Source organism: Bombus flavifrons, chromosome 12 (assembly GCF_040668555.2).
Source record: "Bombus flavifrons isolate JBK064 chromosome 12, iyBomFlav1_principal, whole genome shotgun sequence".
Taxonomy (NCBI): Eukaryota; Metazoa; Arthropoda; class Insecta; order Hymenoptera; family Apidae; genus Bombus; species Bombus flavifrons.
Window position 1 is genome coordinate 6,566,165 of NC_138453.1, and position 26,064 is coordinate 6,592,228.

The following is a 26,064-nucleotide window of genomic DNA, read 5'->3' on the forward strand; positions in this document are numbered from 1 at the left end:
CATGTAAATTTATTCAATATGTAAATATTTGAGCCTTATATCTTAAAAGCTAACTAAAAAACAAATTAACTAAAAACCAAAAGATAACACTTATTGTTTCACCTTTTATCAATCGTGTATCACGAAATAAGCTATTCGTGAAAACACGCACACTGAAATTTGCATAAGAAAAAATTCGCTTCGCGACAGTGGAAAATTGTAACGCGTAAAATTCCACGTTCGTTTACGCGGATCATGCGTTCTGGTAATCCCGGCGGATGTTGAAACGTCGAGGAAGCGAAAAATTCACTACGATAACGAAAAATCATGGCGAACGTTGCAACGAATAACGAAAATGCGGTCTTTTCCCTGTAAAAATGTCACTAGCAACTGTTGACGGAGCTATGGTACGTTTCTACGGCGATACAAGCGAGTCAATCGCACGTGGTCCTGATATTTCCCGATGGTACAACGTTTGTCTGGCGAATCCAAGAACCAGCCAACTGCGAACAACGAATTCACCGCGTGTACATGGCGAAAGTATCGTCGATTGCGAGGCTGTTCGCGTTGCTCCATCGAATTAAAGGCGATAACAAAGTGAAATCGAATCAGACGAACGAGAAGGAAAGTGGTTCTAGATAGAGTCAAGCGCTTGGCTAATTGAACAGCCGATAATTTCTTCATTACCCTATTTACAATGAGAATATTTGCATTGAAAATACTCTGTCTGTGAATTTGACAAATTGTGGGATAACAGTCTAAGTTTAAGAAACCAAGAATGTTATATTCTCAGAATATCCTTGAACGTGGAATAACTCCAGGCGTTTTTTAAATTAAAGGGAATTTGGTTTTTTTTCTCAAATCGAATCAAGTTATATGGAATGCTTAAATTGGAAAGATGAAATTTAACGAGAAGCCATAGAATTAATTCGATTGTTAAAAGTGCGATGACAATGAAGGAGAATAATTACAAAATCCATCGTATAAGAAACGAGAGACGGTTCAAAGGGATAATAATTCTTGATGAAGGCAATAATCTCTTTCAATCGCGAAAGAGTCAGCCTTTATGTTCAACGACTGACATTCTGAATGACCAATTCCGACTGGTCCAATTTGCACAATTTACGCGGTTCGATTTCGCGAAAAACTCGAACGGTTATTGGCTGGCAAAATGTTCACGGTCCACGAATTCCTCAACGCCGAATTTCAATCCCAGCCATTTGGCAACTTTGTTCTCTAATTACAATCCCTGTCGAACTTTTATTTCACAAATAACCAGAAATGCAAATATATTATCGACCAGTAAAATCCTTGATAAATTGGATTAGTTAAAAAAATTTAAATATTGGCATTCATATATATAGTTGATACTCATTTCTAATTATTAATATCTGCTTGACGTTTATAAATATCCAGAACGATAAATATATCACAGACTAATCAAATTTTTATACAATTCTTTTAATTTTAGAAATCAACAGCATTAATATCTACAGCGACAAGTACATGTGTAAATTGATACATATTCTTCTGATAATTTCATTTATTTAATTCACATGATTATTGTTGTTCATACATTTCAAATTTACTTTTGTTTAAAATACTGTTTTCACTTTGAACAATCATCTCAATGTCTCTTTGAACAATATCTCATTCCACAATGTAATGGTATTAATTCAGGGACTCGCAATACATATTTTATGTGGGTTATGAAAACAAAATGTTGCAATTTATATGTTTGTTACTGTTGGAATACAACGATATTAATCGCGTACAGATGAGGTGATCGATCGATCGGATTCTTCCCTTCGTTGCCCAGCGCTATCCCCACTAGCGTGCGTTCGTTAGATGTACCGCGGCTGCTAGCGCGTGCATGCTCTTCCGAGAATTCGGCGGAAGAAGTATAAGGATATGGATGGAACATTCGGCACGTCGGTGTCGCGCTTTGACGGCATAGCGCTTTGTATCGCGAAGCTGCTGGAAGGTTCCGTGACACGTGCCGCCACAAAGCATCTACACAGGTCACACTCATTACTGCATAGAGAGTGGGGATTCAAAATCTTTTCAAGGGCCATGGATCACTTAGTCAGTCTGAGAATAACTAGCCAACTGTCAACATTCATAACGTTTACTTGTATTTTACTAAAACTTTGTTTAATAAAAATCATATAGTATTGTTTCAACACAAACATTGTGTCTTCCACAGTTTATTAATCTTAATTCCAAGATTAAATTCTAACAGTTACTGTACACCATCGGTGCATTTCAAATTAAAACATTTGCCTTATTTTCATATATCACTGACTAATGAAATTCTTATAAAAGTTTATCAGCATTGTAATTACATAGCACCAAAAATCCCAACACTGTAGTCTACATACATTATTTCTAGTATTAAATACTCATGCCTCATTAAAGTAGTTTCTATGTTTTCAAGAAGAAACACAACCACGAACATACTTGTAAATAATATAGTCAGTAAAATCCTCATAAAATTTCCCTAGCCCCAAAAAACTCACAATTGGAATTTATATGCATTATCAATAATTCTATGTATCCATTCCTAATTACAATATCTTTTCCACTTTCGCAAAAAGCTTGAATTGTACATAATAGATAGCTAGTAAAATTCCCATAAAGATCCTCCGTCCGAAAAGTTGTGGCATTACTATCTAACTATACCTATATACCATCAATTTCCTTGCACAGTCCGTATAACGTTTATCGAGGCATAACCGCGTCAGCGTCCCCATAGACGGTCAGAATAAACAGGAAATACCGTGTCCCGGGAGAAATTACATAGAGTGGCCATTCTTATCAGATACAGGACTTTTCCGTGCAAGATAAGTCAGTTAAGCGTAATTTCTCTTGGCAAACTGGAGCTCGACTAAACGGCGCAAAGGGTAGGTATTATAGTATAATCAAGGAAACATATGAGTTTCAAATCAAATTCACGTTACGCAAACATCCATCGAATTCTTTTCAACAAACGAAAAGCTTTTCGGCTGTAGAAAAATAGCTACTGCAACCGAAAAGTTCCATTGTATCACGCACATCGAATGACAGTTTATTTTCTCGGCTAAATTCAGAGAATTTGTCGCATCGAAACGAGTAATCCCGTTGCAACGCGCATGCCATCGGTGGGGATCAAAGTGCACGCGTTAAATTGCTGCCGTCATGAAAGACGAGAGGACACAGACTGGCGAATTCCCTGCCAAACCGCGTCGAAACCCAGAGCGGGCCCGGGTGCATTCGAACGCGTGAACGCAACATTCCAGAAACCGCTACTCTAACAAGGACAGACACTTTGGCCCATTGACGTCACGCTGCGTCTCTAATCACTGCATCACGTTCTGTGCACATACGTACAGAGCGCACGGGATGCGCGAAATACCACGCAAGGTTCGATGCGTTTAAAGGGTAAATAATGAGAAAATTTTCCTGTAATTTTCACGACGGGTTCCAATTTTTCGAAGCGAGTTATCACATCAAAGGTCGCTTTTTCAACATCGCGTAGTGACTGCCATTCTCGTCACGTTGTATGGAAATATGTTAAAAATTGAAAAGCGCCCGTGTTTAACAGGCATTGGTAATTAATGTGAGTTTTAGCACACGTGACGCTTTGAATTTTATAAATTCACGTAATCTTTTTATATCACAGCGCTGCTTCGAAAACTACAGATCTCACGGGATAAAATATTTCCGGAGAAACGAAACTTCTGATTATTCCATTTGCGGTGAGTTTCAGTAAATCGCGCGGGACTTCGTACGATTAATATTAAAAAGCCACATTTTTCTAACTTAAACGCGAAAACAAAGTACATCCTCTCTTTTATCCCGTAGACACGCGTAGCTTTGATTACTCTTGGCGAAAAAAACCTGACACGATACAGGGGTTTACCACCTTTGAACTTTTAATTGCGCTCCAAACGCGATTTACATTTTTTAACCATCCAACCGAGAGACTTAAAACACGTCCGGTTTTCTCCCAGCGATTCACCGCGCGAAGGTTACCGGCTATTTGTTCCTCTCGCAGACAAGATTAAACGGAAAAAGGATTTTCCTTTCTTTCTTTCTCTCTCTCTCTCTCTCTCTCTCCCTCTTTCTTTCGCTAGATATCTTTTTGGATTGAAAATTTGTTCCTGCATACAGGAGCGATGAAACTATGATACAACACGCGCGGTGATATCCGTGCTTTGAAACTTGAATGAATCATCTTTGACACACGAAGCAAACAGGCTCCTTGGTTTGACGAAGAGATAAAATGAGAGTATCTTTATGAAAAAGTCAAAGTATGCTAGGTTGAAGTAGTTATTTGGGCCAGAAGGGTATTTTAATGAAGGTAAGTAATTTGTCTTGCAATTCACTAAATTCGGTTATGAACAATTTTTAACTTCTTTAATTTAACTCTCTTAAAGGAACAAATACAGTTAATACTCTTAGTTGTAATTGTCATACTTCAGCAATGCAATTTCGTTAGTTCTTACATACTACAACATATCGTTGCTGACTCAAATAACATCACCGTAGTGTTAGTCGAATTATTTTTTCAAATACACACTTTACCATATCCTAAAATGTGGACGCGAAATCGCGACAATTTGAAAAGAAACACACGTGAAATCGCGACAATTTGAAAAGAAACACACGCGCGAGAAAATAGAAGAATCGAAGAAACTTCATGGGATGCCGCTTAAAAAATAAAAGACAAGAAGAAAGCAGAAAATACTTTAGCAAAGTTTCGGTACTTGTACGACCCGTCGACCTTTTCTGAGGCTCCTTAATGATCATTAGAGCGACGCAAGTGTAGCAACACGCTCATGTGCTGGCTCATATAAGAATTGTTATACGTTTTTGAAGTCTATCTTAAATTCATCTCCTTGACGAGACTGCATTCTGGACAATGAAATCATTTTGGGTCATCTATATCGTTCTCTCCTGTGTATACGTTTATTGAAATCTAATATTGTGTTAACGCAACGTTTCATTTCTAATTTATGTTATTCCAATCTATTCTTAGATTATAATGCACCTCTGTAAAGTATTTACTATTCCACTATATTTCTGTACCTTGGCAAAATAAAATGCAACTTATTTCATTTACGTTTCCTAATAATGTTGCACTTATCCGACTTTCGTTAATTATTCCATCTCTTGATCAAAATTATCCGAAATCTTGGACCAAACTGATTCCAAAAAGGAATTTAAATTTCCTATTTTATATACCAAGCTTTATACAAAATATTTTTACAACAATATCACATTACACATTTAGCTTATTCACGCAGATAGTGAATTTATCGACTTCGTTAACTATTCGCATAGAAATCGAAAGATTAGAAATGAAATGAAGATATAGAAAAACTCGACACAATTTTACTTTCTTCTTTTCTTCGAGTCCTTGCTGGTGGCCTGAGAGAGGATGTTTCTCACTTCCGGAAACGGTTCGTGAGAAGGCTTCGCTTTGGGCCGTGGGAAACCTAGGCGAACAAACGGATCGTTACTAAAATGGAGCCTCCGTACGTTGCCTCCTGCCGCGATAAGCGGCCAAGAGTACCGATAAGAAAACGCAGGATAATCCATCGCACGTCTTTGGGTAGAAGCCGATAGTAAAATTCCTTTACGAGAGATCGACTGATCTCGACCAGACCGAGATTCACCTCGTTACACGGATCCCCCATAAACTTGCTCCGGTTTATTATATACGTATACATAATATATATATATGTACATATTATACATAATTAAACCAGCTTCCACAGACAGATCAAATTTTAATAATTCACCGTCTGCCAGTTTTCTTCGTCCGTAATAGTAGGAAATCATAAATTGGAATTTCGAGAATATTATAGGCTTTTCGTCTTATAGGGTGTAAAATGTTTCATTTGAATTTCCGATTTTCGTGAGAAGAAGGACTGTCAACGATGTTATTAAACTACAAAGGAAACGAGGAGGATGCAACGGGGGTATTAATTATCTTCTTCCGGTGTTAATATGATAGAACTTTGATTATTAGAACATCGATTAAATTAATAGGTTATTGGAAACTAATTAGTCGATTAATTTAATAGATTTTTGGAAACTAATAATTTAATAGATTTTTGATTAATGAAAGGTGTGTCTCTCGTTTGAGGATGGCCGCTTATAAGAAAAATTAGTAAATAAAAAGGGGAACTGAAAGAAATACTTACATCACACAAAATAATTCTCTGTTTTAGACGAAATTGTTTTAATATACAAAAAATTATACAAAAATTTAATTACCGGAACAACATGTGTTGCGATTAATTTGAATAAGCCATACTCTATTCTAATAGACACAATAACGAATTGATTGTCACGATTGAGATTCTTTTTCTTTTTATTTCTTTAGACTGTATGATGTACTTTTTAACTAACTTTTTCATCTAGTTTAAGAACGTGAAAAAATAATATAGCTATCTAAAAAATACAAGAGAATTCTAGTTTTCTGTTTTCAGGTAAGAAAAATGCATTCAAAGACACCTGTCAAAACTAGTTTAAATACAGTATTAATTCCTTCCACCCCCATTTACGAGTTACACGACCTCAGAAAAGCTAAGAAATATACGTCTCGTTCACAGAAACGTGAATATCGCCTCGACCAACGCAACGAAATCAAACGAAAGCAAATACAAGGAACGCGGGCCGATCTCGAAGGACGGCGCAACAAAAATCTTTAATTCCCTCTATGGCACGAAGGAAAGTAAAGCACTTGGAACGATCTAGGGCTCGAGTTCAGAGCAACAAGAATGCTTTGGTACAACCTTTCGCGAAGTAGAACGCTCAATGAAAGGCAAATAATTAACCCGACATCGAGTTCTGGCTCGTGATGATGTCACAATCCACAATTAATCATGTAAGTAAACGCAATTAAACTTCTGTAAACACGAAACTCCAACTGTACGTGGCCACTGAACCTATGTCTCTCAATTTGTGTAGCTTCCTCATCGCGTCCTTCTTTTTCTTCTTTATTATCTTTCCCTTCGTCCTCTCATTGATTTTCGCTTTTACTCTTTTCTTCTTCTTCTTTTTTTATTTTACTTCCCCCCTTCCTCCTTTTTTTCTGATGAATGTGCTTTAGTGAGTGCACTAGCGGGATGCATTAGCCGGTAATTGCTACAGCTGGAAAAATGGCACTTGCTGTAAAAACGATTGGCCACTTCTGGCTGATTGCGGAGTCTCAATTGCGTACGTGCACCACAGCCACAATTCGATACGTTCGAATGGATGTTGCTGAATAATGGTAACCAGACACTTTTCGTTTCGAATGTGGTAATCAAATTAAGAAACTTTTACCCGAAACTTGGATTTCGCTCGCGGTGAACGAGTTTTTATCGAACTTCGTTTCCATGTAAAAATCTAATGGAAATATGAATAGGAGATCGAATATTTGCTGTTAGAAGCTACGTACGAAAGATAATAGAAATTTAAAACCAATAATGACAAAGCTGTCCATCTCGAGGAAGTTTATAAAGAAATAACTAAGAAAGCAGAAGAAATACAGGTGACTTTACAATCTCTTTGCTGTTTACGAATCTACCTTATTATATTTTCATTCTTTGATGTCCAAAGTACAGCTAGTGATATGAAATAAATCTTTCATAAAATTAAAAATTTGTCGTGGAATTAACCTGTTATAACGTTTGATAAATATCAGATTTTGTATTACAATAGATATTTAATTAGAATTAATAATATCAAATGATGGAGAGTGTAATTGAAATGAATAATTATACTAACATTTTGTAATCATCTTTCAACAACTTACCCTTCACCAAAATCTTCATTTGTCTGTCCGTGTCTTTTAATTCACGTCCGTGTAACGGAGGTGTATTCACGAATAAATAACGAAAAGATACACCAGGATCATCGTCACACTCTTTTAAGATAGATAGAGCGCACTAAAACCCAATAAATTTGATTATTTTTCACGAGTAGCTCCATTACTTCTACTTTGCGATGTTTGATTATTTTATTGTGTATAAAACTCCATATAAACTCTCCAATTTTCTAACATAAGCGTTTTATATACCTGCAGTATCTCAATATCGGACAACATCAATGTCGACGGTACATCCTCAGTAAAATAAGATTTGACCTCAAATTCTTCGCTACCTCTGCTACTAATTTCCCCGAAATAGCTGCTTTTTCGTATCGAATCTCTACTTCCGCTCCTAGTCGACGGAGTGTCGAGAACTGGTTCGTCTACGACCACATAAAGTCTACAGAAAAATATTTCACGTTAATCAAATCATCAACCTTTTACGAGCTATCCTCATTTTATTTGGTATTAGCAGAATTGGTTCAAAGAAAAAATTAGGTTGTTCGGAAAGTTCGTAATCAATATATTTTTTGCGTATATCGTGAGATTAAACAAATGAAAATTTATTTGGAACTTGTCAAGAATAATGGAAACTAAAAAAAGTTAACAATAAATTAATATCTCACATATGAAAATCACTGGAGAAAATTTTATAGGTTCATTTTTTCCCATTCTTTTATTTTAACTTTTTGTTTAAAAAACTTTATTTTAATATGATTAGTAGCTAATAGCAGCTAAAATTTTATACAAAAACAAAAGTATAATTATTAGGAGAGGGTATTAAGGTATCATGACAAGCAATATTTTTAAAATTATGAAGAGGATAGAAAAACATGTACTTAGCATTGACACAAAATAGAAAAATAATATTGGTAACTTCAGATTGATTGACGGCTGAACTTTAAACTTACTTTTTCCGTAATAAATGAAAAATGTAACATGTCGTATTCCTCCGTTATATTCTTCATATTTAAATATTGTTGTAATTTAGCAAGTAAAAAGGAATATTTCGTACGCTATAATTGTTATGGGCTTCACACTTCGCTCTTATGCACCGGAATCACCCGGCAGTCGAACAAGAAATAACAAAATAATATCACAATACGTAACAATGATTTGCTTGAGGCAACGACAGGTGTGGAGAATACATCAATTCTATGTCCACTTTAACAAATGTAATTCCAGTATTATTTGTTTCAGTCCCTAATAAATTTTATGGAAAATTCCGATCGTTTTCCAAAGAGAGAAATCATGTGAGCAAAAAAGAAAAGAAAAACGGTGCATATATTGTTCCACAGAATGATTGATCTATCAAAATACATGAAGTTCGAATTTTTGTTACATTTCTCTACGAACTTTCCGAATAGTTCGACAAAATCGCCAAACGTATGGCGATTTTTCGTGGAACGGGAATACTCGAATCCAACAAGTTGATTATAATCGCGAAGCATTATGTTTACTTTGGACTGCATATCAGCTCGAAGCCGCCTTTAAAGCTGATAAAGTTGTACACGGGCACGTAGTCCCGCTCGGAGATCCGGCAATAAATTCTGAACGGTTGCTCGTCGCAGATTGTCTCGACCTGTGCGAATATCGTGATGCACGTGACCGAATCGAATGAAAATTTATTAACGTTTATACGACTCGCGAACATATTTCTGTCGAATTTTTTGCTGTCAACGACGTTCGATGCGAATTATTATTATACGAATTATGGAGACAAGCTATCGTAAATCTTCTATTTAAAAACCAATTCCACGACTGACCAAACTCGCCTTTCTATCAATTCCATTTACCTTTCAATATTGATATTAACACACAATGCCCCACAAGAGGATTCGAACACATATCATTGAAAATTTTAAAGACGAATATAATATAGCGAATGTTATACGAAACTTTTTGGAATTTCATTAGCACCTTAACCTAGACACGGGCGATATGATTATATCGGTAAAGTTTGAAACACATCCAAGAACGTAACATCTAAAAGTTACAAGCATTTATTACAAACGTGCATTTAGTAAGAAATTAGACAAACATATAATTAATGCTGAAACTTCTCACGAAATACTGTGGCTTACGAGTATAATCTTTGTTGATCTTGGGGAAGTGTATACTTGCAATGAATATCCTGTATATCTATGCTATACAAATCTCCAGATTCGATTCAGATTTTGCCAATATAGTCACGACAACCGTTGAAGTGCTGATGAAATTTCCAAATGTTTTATATAATACGTATGATATATTCAGAAAATATTTTTACAAAATCGAACATTTTTATGAGCCAGTGAGAAGTTCATAAAGTTAGGTTTGAATATAATAAATCGATTATTGCGCAAAATTTGAAATGATGGGAAATAAAAGAGGAATCTGTTTTTCACAGTCGAAAAGCTTTTGTATCGTGTACCAAAGAGTTGGAAACGATGTTCCTTCATTTTTCAATATTTTTGTGCGTGCATTCGACTGTAACGTTGAGATAAATCGACACCGGTTCCGTTGTAGATGGGAAATTTTCCATTTATGAAACGGTTGAAAGGTATAATGAAAGCGGCGAGAGCTCTATCACGATTAATATTAAGTGGATTAAATATTGAATGCGCATTAAATTAAATTGCCTTCAATCAGCTGTGAACGTGAAACAACCGAGGATGCCGGAATACCTCCAAAAACGATCATGTCGATAACATTCATGGTCAGTTTAAATAATTCAAACGCCGAAAATACAGATAGAGCCTTGACCCTTTGAATACGTTCAAGAATATGCCATATTAACAAACAAAACTGACTTACAAAAATATTCGAACACTTGTATATTCTCATTTTATGAATATAAAATACAAATATATAATAAAAAGAAACTTATCAAATCATTTAATAAGATACAAGAATAGAATGGTAGATAAATAAAATAAAATCAAAACCTTATAGATCATCTAAGATTTTTTAAGAATTTTTTACTAACAATAGATATATGTTTGCAATATCTTATAAATATTTTGTAACTTTTACATACATTTCCAGATTGGTTTTAAATCTTACCAATACAATCACGATAGTTATGTCTCACCACGGTGCTAACGATATTTCAAAATATTTTATACACCACATACAATTATATATATGAAATATTTCTATGATAAGTGTTTGAACTTTCGTGTAGCCAGTGTATAATTTCAACATCGAAACGTGAGTATTATTTTATACCGAATAGAAAAAAAGCAGTATTGTGCAATACTATTAAAAAAATATAAAGTATCAAATATACTAAATCGTGGATGGTATCGAAGGTATTTCAACGTTCCACTGGGTATTAGAAGATAGAAAATAGTACGATACATCGATGAAGAGATCGGTAATGTCTGGGAAATGTTCGTTCCTCAAGGTTATTGTCGTTCTCTCGATGGTCATACTGGGATTTCGCACGACGGTCACGTTAACTTCCAGAACCCGACGTAGCAACATAACTGCACACCATAGAAACTTCTACTCTTACAGAAATCTCAAATTTTCTTTCCATTTTGTCTTCTCACATGCTTCTTAAATTTTGTCAACTTCCAAAGATACCAAAAGACATATAAACATTTCACATATATATATATATATATCCTTAAAACGAAGTGAAATTGTCCCTGAAGTTTCGAGCAATTTAATGATTCTCGACATTCACGGTTAATACACGGATAAAATCATTCTATCGAGAGGAATTTTTTTGTTTGTTACCTTTCCCTTGGACACTCAACGGATTTTCGCAGTTATATTCGGTTATACGTCATCCATCCTTCCAATTTTATTCGAGTCACAACAAAAATCCCAAGGCGGTGGGGAGGGGGGTCGGGGGGGAGAAAAGAAAAACTTGGCCAACCAAACGAAGGACCATTGATTCGGCGTTACGATTTCAAGAGGGTCACGGCAATCCCACATAACTCATGCCTTTTTCTCCTCCACGACCACGATATTCCATCCTTGATGACCATACAGAAACGTCCTGAACGGAATTCGAACGTTTTGTAGCACAAGTAACACGTCCCCCTGAGGTAATCTGATCTTTTGATAAATCGTTCACGGTTTCCTTTCAAAAATCCTTTTTCAAAAATGTTTACGCTTGTCCTCGTAACGCCACGTTTTTATCCCAAACTTCTTCAAAGTAGAATAAGAGAGAGATTCGCCGACGATCGTGGTCGCAAAGATTCCTCTTCAAGTTTTCAGGATGATTCGAAATAATTCGCTGATTTCAATTCGAACGTAGGAAGGAATTAGAGCGCATCACGTTGGAAAATCCTTTAACTGCGTCTATATATTTTCGAGAGCGTTATTCCGCGCGCTTGCATTTTCGTGTTTAACCAACTGCTTGGAAAACGTTGATTAACGGGAACAGATATTCTGTAATGTATACGCGTGATTGTTATTGGGAAGAAATGAAAATTACGTAAACGTTCGAAGTGGTGCACCGAGAAAATTTAATTTAAAGAATTCTCCAAGTAGGTCCTGAAACACCGCGCCCGTTCATTGCGATGTTGTTCCAATGCCCTACTTATCGAATTGAGCACAATGGTAAGTAGAAAAACAATTCCATGCTATGAGTTCTTTTGACTTTATCCTATTACGCGGAATGGCAGACAACACTGGAATTTCTACCTCGTTTGTACGATTGTTTGCGGAAGTAGTAAGAAGCGATATTAAAAAATGAATCGCCATAAGCATTAACGAATTTCAACAATTATCAAGAATTTTTCAGTCGTTTCAATTTCTCTCCATTGGAAATTCAACGTGTAACAATCTTGATAATTTAATACCGATTCCCCAAATATTTATTCTAAACTTCGTAGAATATTATATTCAAGATTACTGTTTAAAAAATGTGAAATCCTCTTCTTTCGTAAAAATCCCAGCCAACAGTGAATAATCAATAATCAGTAATAAGTGAATAAAAATAATTTCACAATTACCAAGAATCCTTTTTCAATTTCACTTCTCAATTTTCCTCCCTTTTGTAAAAATTACATCCAATTGCCATCGTTGCGAACGTCGACGAATTAAAATAATTGCACAATCGCCGGCTCGATAATTGTTCTTCCATCTGATTTCTCAATGTCGAAAGCTCAACAGATTAGACGATTAAAATTTCCCCCTAAATTGTTTGATTTAAATCTTCTAGAATATTAAACTCAAGATTATCATTCTTTCGCAAAAATCCCAGCGAGCAATCATCTTAATTTTAACTTCCTTCATCTCCATAAACCCCTTCATCTCCACTCGATGAATTGATCCAGCACCTGAACTCGAGGAAACGGAAGTTCTGGACTCCTGATGAATATCCCGAACGAGGGCTGTCGAGTACCGATGGCCCCTTTCGGCCCCATACATATTCGAGTGGCGTCCTCCCGGTTTGATCCACCGAAAGCGGCCGTTTTTGTGATGGAAATGTCTCTCCGGTGTTGCTCCGCTCGTTCTCCCCAACTCGTCACGAATTTCCTACCCTTGGTTCCCGGATAAACACCTCCGGTCCAACCGGAAGGTGGAAAGAAAATCAATGCCAGTTTTCTCCCGATTGACGCGGCGTTGGAAATCGAACGAAGATCACGATCAATTCGCGTTACTAATATTTAATCGACTTGATCGCAGCAATCCGTAACCGCTTCGAAAATAATTGTCGAGACGAGATGGTTCTCTGGAGTTGAAGGTTGGCTATCGAGCCAAGTGGTTGTTGCTTCCTGTTCCCGTGGAAATTGAAAATTAAAACAGGTCAGGCCAAGTCGGCCTGCAAAGATAGCTTGCATCGCGTCAAGATAGATGACGAAAGATTCTTCCTCTGGTTTCACAGAAAATTGCTAGGGCAGATAGGATGAGATACTAATGCAATTTCTTGTTCCGAGATGGATCAATTTGGTTTGAAGAATTATATGGGTAATTTTAAGGCGGAGAAATAATCGTTGATTTTTAAGTGGAACTGAAAGTTTCGTTCCCTCCAGTATTCAAGCGTAAAATTAACCAAACGATGAAAGAGAATGAACATCGGCGATAATGCTTTTCTTTATTTGATTAAATTGCAAATTATTGTAACGTTTTATTTCACTTGTATCGCCACGCGTTCTCTGCCAAAGGAATTCCAATTTTCTCGACAAATGGTCAAACGTGTTCGCTCGAGTTCACGTTTCGAACCTTTTTAAACTACGTTCTGCCAGCGCACCGCAAAAAAGCACGCACATGTTTCCCCCAGAAAGAGATCTTGCTTTCGTGCACGCGTAGATATAATATTTATACCAGCAGACGCAGTCGTTCGTAAATAACATTCGATTGCACTGACGAATTCTAAACTTTGTAACCACTGAAACAATACTTTTTATCGCACGGAACAAAATACAAAAGAATCCTTTACAACGTAAAACACATATTGCAATGTTACACAATCTATGTATTATTGTCTTCCATTGACATTTATATCTTCATCGTTCGTGATATAACAATTTTTAATTGCTGCTTTGTAGTTATAAATGGAAGATTCTGCGAATAACGTGATTTTATCGATTTCCAAATGATTTAAAAATAACAACGTTTTTAAAATGTTTGATATCCCAAAATCCTACGCTCCCTTTTGTATAATCTACAGAATGTGTCTCGTTAAATTTGCCAGCGATTCAGCAAGTATCAGGAAAAAGTCCCTTTCAATGGACCTTCGAGTATAAAAACCGGTACTTTTTCCAGGCAACCATAACAGCGATCCAATAACGGCATGTACTCGTTATTTCAAACCTCCTCGCAATTTTCCAATCCACGAAAATCGATATGCACCATGGAAATAGAATTCTGTTACAATATTCTATGTCCTTATTGTCTTATAGGATATTTTTCGTTGAATGTGTCCGCGGATCCCTTTGAATTTACTTCCTAACAACGATATCGTTCTAAGAATATTAGAACAATATTATTTTATTTTATTTATAAATATACGAAAGGCACTAAATATTCACAGGTCCTTTCATTGTATCTTTGAAAATGTTGATAATACACACGAAGTAATAAAATTCTTCGGCACTCTTAAATTTATCTCGTCGATGATTTGCAAAAATTCACAGAGAAACCTTGTAAAGAAATTTCTTATGCGAAGGACAATATTTTTCCTAACAACGGGTGCCAATTCAACAACTGAAACCTACAAGGACTTTAATTACGCCCGCTGCAAATATTTGCATTTCAAGTGGCTTTTGCTTGCCTGCATAATGTTTGACACAGTTGCAGCAACAGAGATGGGCTTAGCTGCCGGAGCACGCTTCTAAGTGCTACTACGAGAGGCTCACTTTGTAAACCACGTAACTCCATGATACTAACAATGAAAATCGCTAAAAATTTTCACATCGAATTTCCGTACATACGCATTTTTCTGCGACCAGTGGAAAAAAATTTAATGACCGATTTCCATTTAGTACTGGCCAACTCTGGTCAAGCGACTTCTCGATAATCCGAGTGCACTCTGCTCATCGTTTCGTTATCCATTCGCTCGTGAAATGTTTTCAATTTTCAGGATATGGCTTCTATGGAGGTTACCCGAGCAGCTGAAGCAGCTTGAAATCCCTTCGAATAATTTCCAACGCTCCTGTAACGGGCTCGTTTCCCATTTGACGAGTTTTGACGAAGTACCATCGAAATGGTATTCTGCCTTCTTGGCGATCTCCGTCGTGGCGTATTTCGTATAACAAGAATACCACGTAACATCGCGAAATTGGGGCAACGTCCGTCAAACTGCGATTAAACTTACAAACTCTGTCCCTTGGTCGTTGTTATCAGTCGGCCTGGTTGGAAAGAGTCGTTGAAACGGATCTTTGTCTCCTTAGTCAGTCGTGTGTTCAAGTATTTTAGCACTCTACTGCAGTACATCTTGAGTGAATTAGAGGTTTTGCGTGATACGAAGGATAGCACGAAAGTAGAGCAAAGTTATATAGAACTGGAGTCCAAAATCGGAAACACAGGGGCGCGAGTGTTATCAGTTGCTCCATTTGTAATGACTGTATCTGCCTATCGACCTACGTTCCGCGATAAAACACACTTGACGTATATCCAGCTCGACTATTCGCAACGCACAAATCATTCAACGTTGGATCACAAGGTTCGATTTTTCTTGGAATCCTGTTCGCGAGCAAGTTTCTTCATGAACAGATTACATGAATCCCCGGGAAACACCGAATGAAAGCGGCAGGAAATTTGCTGGAAATCAAGTTAGAAAGCAACGTGTTAGCGTCGAATAATTTCATTGAACTCTGTACGATGAGCTTTCGAATATCAAGCTGGATTGTGTCCCGTTTGAAAATCCGATTGGCTATTCCCGGTTCGTTATCTGATTTGTCCTGTTATTTTGCGAAGGAAATGGAAAGAGAAGCAAGGTAGACAGAACAGAGCGTTTTTTGCGTCCGATGGAAAACTCTGTTGCGATCAATCGGCCCGCATCGTTCTACGGGGACATCGAGAGTAAGTATCGCCGCAACAGCTTTTCGAAAAAAAAATTTATTCCGCGCCGCTCGCTAGCTGGAAAGGGTTTTATGTACGGCAAGCTTTCACAAGCAATTTCCCGGGGGTGAGCGAATAACTGCGTATATCCCGTAGGTGAGGTCTCTAACGTCGTTTTAACGACGCTGCGCTGTCGAGAACGCTATGCGAACCAACGACGAGAAACAAGATTTTCGTTCGACCTACCAGCGACAAAAATAAAACTGTATCGGAAAATCCCGATACTCTTTCACGATCCTCGTCGTAACATTGCTACGCATTTAAACAGGATTAGTGCAAACTGTCAGTACTCGTGAATTTTGCAGCAGCATTCTATCTTTGCAAAGATTCGTACGTGTCTACCGACTAATGTACCTGAAGAGCAAATTTCTCCAAAGTTGTTGATTCGTCACTGTGAAAAACTACCTCAGATCGTGTGTTTCGAAATTTTCCAAAACCTTCCATTCGTATCTTCTCTCATTATATCTTTGGCACGTTTAGGCCCTGAAAGGGACACCGAGACTCTTTAATAATAATAATAATGATAATAAAGAACTATAAATACAAAAATAATATCAAGAAACTAAAATGCATTGTCCAAATCCGACAAATAACTATTAGGTGACACATTCGAGTATCGTCTTTCAAAGACCACAAAAACATGCAAAATCTAAAAAGTGTCACGAATCATACAGTCGAAGCCTTTAACACAACTATAATTTATTCAGAACCGCTTAATAGCGTTCAAACGTAAAGGTAATGATATTCTTTGAGACAAAATACACCCGGGAGAACTACGAATTTTCTTATGAATATATTTTTAGGACGTAATAGGATGCACGGCTTTTAAAACGCTGTTTACTTCATGCCGATATCTCAAATGGTTGCCGAGATACGGGGCCTCAAAGTGCAAGCGTACAAGCGCTGAATTCTTGGATGCACCGTGACCTATTTTTTTTCCAGCAACAGTAAAAAAAACTGTTGCGTCAGCGTTTACCGCTGAGCAGAGCACGCAATAGGATGCGAATTTGAGGCAGGTTTGTGATGTCGTGCGAGTGTCAGGTACGAGAAGTGCGACAAATTAAGTCTCGCTTTAAATGACGATATCTCGAGAACCGGAAGACGCTTCGGGACAAGATACAGAGTATTTTACTGAAGGGTGGCACTGCTTTTAACGACATTCATTTGGTCCAGAAAAAGTGGTTATGTTCCGAATTATTGTGGATTAAGGTAAAAGAGGATTTGATAAAATATTGGTGGGAATATAGAGATTTTTTATGAGTATTTGAGATAATTTTTTAATAAAATCATATAACGGTAGATATTATGAATGTTGCAAAGATGGAAGTTGCCTTAAAAATAATGTTATAACTAGTATGAGAATTCATTGATTTCCTAAGCAGGGCGATTCAAAGTGATTTCCACTTTGACAGGAAAACCAAGCTTATTCTGCGCAATCGGAGGATCGAAACGACAATTTGATATGACAGATAGGAGGCAAGGAAATTAAATGAAATCCTGAAATTCGAACGAAACAAGACTCACGTCGCGGAGAAATGATTCTTGTATCGACTTGTTGTCGTTTTACAGAAAACGCAGCCGTGTTCGTGACAAAGCGGAGAACGAAGTATTCTATTGCCAGAATGAGCGAAGACGCAAACGACAGAAAGCAATTACGTATAGTTATTGAGTTTTCAAAGAAATAATGTGGAAAGGTGAGAATGTTCTCCTCGCTGGTAAAGTGATAAAACAGGTACACGCGGAAACTGGAATAAAGAAGAAAGAAACGGAAATGATCTCATTAAACAGGTCGGAATTCAGCGGACCATATAATATTGACAGAATCGCTTGGAAGAAATTCGAAGCGTTTTTCTCCGTCTGGAAATCCTTTCTCGTGTTTCTGAAACCAATGCATTTCACTGAGCAATTTCTAAATTTGTGCTTCAAATTCTCCTTGAAAATTGAGAAACGCTCGTGAAATAAAGTACGAGCATTTGAAAAGTTCTTTTTGAAGAAACGACAGCCTACATATCAGGATTAGAAATGCAGTGTTTTGGAAAACTTTGTAATTTTCATTTTAGGTTTGATGGATATATAATGTAAAAAAAATTACTAAAACGTTAGAAAGAATTTCTCAAAGATTAATAAAAATCTATATCGAAATATTCAAATTGTTTTTCCAATTTGTTTGGTCGATCATTATCGAGATACAACTTGAAAGATGAGCAAGGAGCCACATACAGCAAAGTCTCATCTGTTGCACGCGAAGGATTAATTTCAGGTGGCGACGAGAAGATCTTGTTTGCAATTTCTTGCCCCACGGGTATTAGTTCAACGAAATCTTCAGGTCTGAAATTTCGCCCCACCTCAACTCGCGTGCATATACCGACATGTTTGTATGACGTACTATCCCAACGATTCTAGGGAACTTTAGCATCTGCTCGTTTCTTGTCTACAAATCCTTCAGAGCTAGCAGCTATGATCAGTAAGAAAAAATCCTTCCAATTGCTAGAACAGATTTCATCGCCGTTAATGTTACTTCTTACTCTACTTTCTTACCCATACTATCGTGACTATTATTGGAAATACGAATGCTTAGAAACCTTGTTGAGAAAATTGTTATACTTGAAATTCGGCAATTTTAATTTAACGACTTCTAATTTGAATATCTAAAAATTGGGCGATTCGCAATTTGAAAATTCGTAAGTTGGAACATTTGAAATTTGAAACGAAAACTTTCATTTAGAATTTGATAGCGCCACGGGCAAAACTTCTCTTCGTTCGTACTAAGAAACTTTCGACAGCCGAAATTATTCCGAATGTTTCACAACAGTATTGGTAGTGTAGCGTAGAAAACGACGCAAGTTTGTCAGGAGGGAAAGTCAGGAATCCGGAGTATCAAAATTTAATAACCATCCCCCTGAGATCCCGTGAGCGGAAGCTCGACACCCGTACTTCAACCCTTCGAGGGTTACCTCATGGAACTTTCAGAATTAATCCGAGCTAACTCGGAAACGACTCTGTTTCTGCTTAGACAAAGTTCAAATGCCGTCGCCAGCGTGCTATCTGACCCCGAGGCTTTCTAGGATTTCCACGCTCTCCTAGCCCCGACTATCCTCTTCTACTCTTCCCCTATACACCAGTGTTTTCTCTACCTCATTTAAGGTTACGTCCCGTGAGAAGTTACGCCGGACCTCGTTCAAACTTTCTTGAGAAATCGGCGAGTCGAAATTAATTAGCAACAGAGACAATGATCACCGCCAGCCTCTTTGCCCGCTTTCACTCGTAACTGGCAATCAAAATTTATTCGCAAGTTTCTGTTCTTCTCGAGCATCCTTCTCAAGCAAAGTTAGAAGAAATCTCCAACAGAACTTCGACTAATGGCGTAGTCGCAGAAAATGGTACTGCTAATTGTACCAGAAGCATCGTAATTTGTAAGTACTGATGAAGATCTTGTTCCGATTAAGTAAAACTGAACTCTGGCGGAACATTTTTTTCTTTTTTTTGTACTATAAACGATAATATGTTAAAGCGAAGTCGAGTTAGAATTAAATATGGAATACTCAAAAGAAAGGAATTTCTTTGGCAATTAATTTCTACCCTTACACAAATTATAAAGGTACAGTACTATAATAATGAGTTTGCGAGAGGCTAGTGCCATGAGTTCCAGACGGAAGAATAAAATTTCGTTATTCGAGATGGAAAGAAACTCGCCTTGACCCAGAATTTCTCTTTAAGTTTCCACGATTATTCAGTCACACTCCCCCGTCGTTCTGGATTTGCCTCACTTTGCCTTCTGTTTCCACCCTGAATCGCGTTGTCCCACGGGTGTTCAGCTACTTCCTACAAAAGATCAAAATAACGCTTATCAATCTCCGTGGCGAACAGTAAACGAGAATTTCGTGTTTTAAGGTTAAGTGGAAAGCAGGGGCGCGGCATTGCCAATGGTTTTCTAAACGCAGCCTTATTTTCAATGGCTCTTTACTCGTTCGTGAAACGGCACACACTCGAACATTATCGCTCCTCTATTCTTTACCTAATTAACCCGTTCTTAAGACGAACGCTATGGTCTACGTCTTTTAGTGGACCAGGCAATTTTTATTCCATAATGTAGTCACGATATTTTTGCGATTTTTACAGCATAAAGAGTTTTAACAATTTTTTAGAGAACATAGGAAATCAATTTTCTAAAATATATCAATTTAACATATACTATGACTTTTTTACTATAATTTTTTTCTGATGTGGTTGTTGATTTTCGTAAATAGCAAGTGACAATAAAAGCATAAGACAGGAACTGTTTATGTGGCACGGGTGCGCGATAGAATAACAAGTTATTTCATTCGGTGGAGATCTAGAGGACTAAAAAAGGTGCACATGTGGAATGAAGTGATACCCAATTAAAGTTGTCCGTGGTGGTCGCATGAAACTTCTCGGGTAGCGGCGTCGAGCTACGAATAACAAACTAATAAGCCTATTAGTGTGAAAAAAACGTCGGGAACGCGGTGTGGCCGAGTGAAGCTAACTCGCATAATTAAATTTCATCTTGAGACAGAGCAACGCGGAGTCGCCGGCGAATATTTTACCAACGAAAATTAATCGAGCAACATTCAATTTGACGCGCCTGACTACGGCTTAATTGCGTGAAAACTTCCTGCCTTAGTGCAAATTTCACCCGAAAAATCCCATTATTTTCCCTTGCGTTGCTCGTTTTATAGCTACTCCAAACTTAGTTTCATCAGATTAATATCGAAAAATGTGCTTCAAAATCACTGAATCTGAATTAAATTGTCTCTCAAGTTACATATATATGTTATTATTAGTTATAGTATTATATAATTATATATATAATTATAATTATAATTATGTATTATTTCATTTAATGAGTGAAATAAACCAAACAATATCATGTTCAACGATAAAATAGAAATACAGAATTGCACTTTTAGAGTTCAATAAAAGAAGTTGTTTTACCTAAATTAAAATAGCCAAGATCCATCGCTCTCCGCTGTTAATTAGAAAAGATCGTGATCGTTGTGTCTTCGATTTGAGTGAAAATTTGTAGGCTTGAAGAAAAGCCAAAAATAGAGGATGCTTTTTCTTTTACTCTAGTCTAAACCATCACCCAAACCTTCATCCAAACATTGACCCCAACACCTTAACCATAACCATAAACCTAATCTTGGGTGAAGGTTTGGATGTAGGTTTAGTTTAAGGAAACGAATTAGAAAATATAGCGAGAGTACTGAACCGTTCTGATGCTCATTCAATAAACGCGAACCGATGAAAGAATCTAGAACGGATCAGGCTAGGCAAACTACAATTTTCCAGAACGTCACCCCTATCGAGAAAATGATCTCGAAGGGAGTGATAGAAAAAAAAAGAAGAAGCCCGTCCTTGCAATCCTCCCTGATCCACATTCATCTGCGTGCTAACACTCTCAGACCCTTGTCTCTTCTTTTTCACCTGCAGAAGTTCGCAGACCCCCTAATGCTGCTCGTGTCACTCGGGCACACGGCATCGCTACGACATAGAGTGTACGAGGTTCGTGTCCGTTTGTAACTTTGTGTAATTCTTTTTTCGGCAAGAATCGGTTTCCAGGAGGGAGGTATCGGGGGTGGAAATGAGATTTCCAGAGGCAATTTGGAGCGAGTTTACTTCTAAAAGGGTCGAGATGAAGGTCCTGGAAACGAGGAAGAAAAAGAAGTAGACAGGGTCGACGGTTGACTAGCACGAAACGCGAGTAAGAGGAGGATGATAGACGAGAGAAGGGGGGAGGGGGGAAAGTGCAGAATGAGCTGCCTTATTATAAACTGCTGAAGAAAATTTATCAAGCACCTCTCGTGAACTATCTGAACTTAGTTGGAGACGCGGACGGGAAAAGGCACCAGGAAAACTCAAAAGAGATGTGAAATGAAACTCGATAGATGCGATCGATCTACCACGGAAAAGAAATTCGCGACGATTGATTACTTCCCAGCTGGTACCGTGAACCTGTGTGGAAAAAATCAACGTTGCTATTTTTATTGTATTATAGCGCAAGATGGAATTGTGATTTGATTAAATTCCTCGTTTCTATAGTATTGAATGTTACGGATCCAATTACAGTTACGAAAGAACACAAATTTCCCCGGGATCAGATGAGTTTACTCATGGAGTTTGTTCCGTTCTCCGGATAGAGGATTATAGGGAGAAATGTGGCTGGATTATTTTAAGATGTGAAACATAAACTTCCAAGAAGTTTCCCAACCGACTTCAAACACATCTCAGGGTCTTAATACGGTTTAAATCGTTGTAATACCTAGACGATAATTTACTTCTGACTCAAGCAAGTGTGTACCTTCTAAATTAGGAGGTTGACTATCAGTGGCAAAGAGCAAACATTTTCCTATGTATTAGTTTGTAATTTAACGTATAGGCATGATTTCGATCGCTTTTAATTCGTCTATTTCTTCCTCTTTTTCTTTTTTTTCTTTTTTTTTTTTTTTTTTACTTATTTTCAAGAAAAGTAACTCGTCATTTTCAAGAACACCAAGGCAAAGTATACCCACCGTCAGCGGAAAGTTTTGCGTCTCGCATAAATTCCATGGAAACGATGAAGGAAAGGAGAAAATCGCAGGAAAGTTGGTGCGGCGAGAATTTCGCATCCGTTACCGTTGAGATACCGTGGCATTATCGGGCGAACCTGAACGTCCAGGAAAAAATCCACCCATATTTTCCCCCGTAACCGGGAAATACATTTCAATTACTGTCAAAAGTATGAAATTCCTTGAGAATATCCCAAGCTGTTTCTTCCCTCTCTTCGTAAGCTTCTAAATTGTTCCTTCCTCGAACGATTTTCGACTTCTTTCACATTCTACCCGCCACATTTATCTCTATTCCTATTAAAAATGTTTATTTTATATATTAACTTTGATATGAAAACTTTGGAACCCTAACTCCTCCTCAAATGATAGCCATCCCTTTCCCTTATTCTGCATCTTATGCATATTTTCATCTAAATTAAAAATAATTAATTAAATCAGTGGGATTAAAAATTCTGAAGTCCGAAACTTAATTAATTTTTGAAAAACGTCGGATCAAAGTCTACCCGGAAAGAAAGCGAAGTTTCTTTTAGACGATCGTCGACTCTTTCCTCTCCTCTCATTTTATGTCTTAAATTCATTTTCATCTAAGTTAACAATCTAATTAGAATGAGAAATTAAAATTACAAATTTCAATATCTGAATTTTAAGATCAAATGGAGAACTTGAAAGCTTAATTAACGACATGTCCAAATGCAAGAAAGATCTTTGAAACGGACTTTGCACCACAGAAACAATCCCGTTGTATCTACCCAGCCATTTCGAAAGCAACTTTACCGTGTCGATCCGAAATTGTACGTGTACCTCCACTTCGTCTGGCGACTATTTCAACGACTTTTCATACGGGAAAACAAAAGAGGCTTTGACGCGGTGGTTGTAGTAGCGTCAGCCAGCGCGATTCACCTTTGATTTCCATATAGACAAATCTTCCGACCGCTTCTAGATACAAAGGTTGAGAATTTTCCAAAAGAATCGACGCAGTTTTGTGAATCGCGCATCGCCCTCAAGACTTTCTTTATCTTTTATTCAACATTCCTCAGTGATTTTCTTCGCTCGCCTTAATTATTCTCCTCGTCTTCCGTTTTTCGTAATTTGCGCCTTGTCACGGTACGGAAAGCAAGGTTATTTACATTTTTAAACGATCGAACGCAGCAAGTGATGAAGACCGTGTTTAATTAGTTATGGCCGATGAAGTAAAGCAGGTTTAGACAGAATCATTTTAATTTATACTTCTTTATACGCGTCTCGAACAGGGAGAAAGAGAATTTCTCTGAAACGACGAACCTCTTTATCGTTACAGAAACGGTTATTATCTACGTTCGCTTTCGCCCCTAATATTTGCAACAAGTTCGACCACGTTTCTCTCTGGCACAACTTCGGAAATTTCAACTTCAAAGACGGTCCTTTACAAGGAAGTTGCATCTCGAGCTCGAGCATTTCAAGCTCAATACTTCCTTCCTGATACAAAACAGAAACAAAACAGAGATCGGAGAGGAGCGGTAGCCAACGAGGAATGATTTTTTAATCTTACTCTCGGGAAGGAAAACGAATTCTGGCCGCCCGATTCTTAACCATGTTTTTTCCATAATTGAAAGTTGGAGAAGTTTTACGATCTGTCCTTTTCCCTTCAACATTGATGAAACTTCTCTGTTTCAATCTGCAAGTCTCGAGATATTCCAATCAATTTCTCGAACGCGAAATTGCTGAGCGGTGAACTTTCACTGCCTGGAAAGTTTTCACACGAGAAACTACAGCGACTCGTGCGAAACTTTCATTCGGAGAAATTAAGCTCCTTTGGAATTACTAATTATACTTCTCTTTTGTCATCGTAAAATTGTGCTTTGTTTTATAACCACGATTAATCGTCCTTTGCCGTTATAGTACTTTTTATTTATTTATTTTCTCCATTAAACTCTTGAGAGGCGAGTTGATTAAGCCCGGAGAAGGAAAGATGATTTTCTTTTGTCTTTCAGAATTGTACTTTCTTAAATATATTTATAGAAATGTATTAAGCAAAATAGATCAAATATTTTATCTTTGTGTCTTTGGAAATCGTGCTCAAATTTAAATAAAAATTATATATACTAGTATCGACTAAATGGCTTAATTAAAAATAGTATTTAATAACTATTAATAGAATATAATAATTCTGAAAAAGGCATATAGAACACCTAACTGAATGAAACTTATGCATTTCACAATTGCAGATATAATCATGAAGTATATGCTGTATAAATGGCACATTACTAATTCCTCCATTTCTGTCATAGCAAAACGGTACTCTCGCTTACAACCACGATTAATCACCTTCTACCGTACATTACTATTTTAATTAAAAGTAATTCGTACATCGAAATTATACAAAACAAAATTATTAGTGAAATAAAGTAATTCCAAGAGAGAGTGCAACTCGTTTCCCAAACAAGACATATGCATGATGCACCAAATACAATGAAAGCTGTATATTTCACGGTCCCAGATATAATTATAGGGTGCACTAAGCCGTGTAAATGAAACATTAATATCCACCACTATCCAGCCTCAGCGTATATTCTCTCAACGTTACAGTATTGTGAAATCATTCAACGGGTTCCTCGACGAAGATTAAATCGGGCCGTGCGCTTAATTATGTTTGATCTCGCTAATTTAAACCCAGCAGCGAATCAAGCCGTGCTGGACACATGTACCTGCGTGGTTCAGCTATCTCTTAATTAATAAATCTATACGATAATTTTAAAGTTGGCTCATCGACGACCGATTAATTAATGTGAAAGTAGAGCGAAAAAGATATCTCTGCATCGATTCTGAAATTTAATACGTCGGCTTAATGAAATTGAAATTTTTTATTAGGAGTTTCATTAACGGTTTCATAATTAATTGTCCTTAAATGTACAATATTTTATTACTGATTATACATTATTTAGAGATATCATGTTAGAAAATAAAAAGGATGTGTGTTTGTGCGATTTTACAAAATATAGGGGATGATTTTATAAGAGTAAATCTAAAACGTAGAAAAAATATTACGGTTAATGGACATCGCTATAAATTAATATATTTCTATTTATGTTTATGTTTATTGTTCGACTTGTGAGAACATAGAATGAAACCAGGATACGATACCATGCAATAGTAGAAATTTAATTTCATAGAAAAATACGAAAAGCAAAAGTG

General features: G+C 37.0%; 1 protein-coding gene across 3 annotated transcripts in view; it reads right to left on the minus strand.

Annotated features, from left to right (window-relative positions):
- Window positions 1-26,064, minus strand: part of LOC138185442 (uncharacterized) — a 139,522-nt gene that overhangs the window by 67,231 nt on the left and 46,227 nt on the right. Inside the window, exons 2-4 of one of the 3 annotated variants that reach the window (XM_069124417.1) lie at window positions 20,021-20,149; window positions 8,033-8,222; window positions 7,769-7,901 (exon numbers count right to left, since the gene is read on the minus strand). The gene's annotated coding sequence lies outside the window, so the exon portion shown is untranslated. Of the gene's footprint in view, window positions 1-7,768; window positions 7,902-8,032; window positions 8,223-16,732; window positions 16,820-20,020; window positions 20,150-26,064 lie in introns of those variants that run through there. The other 2 variants (XM_069124416.1, XM_069124418.1) reach the window with 2 other exon arrangements.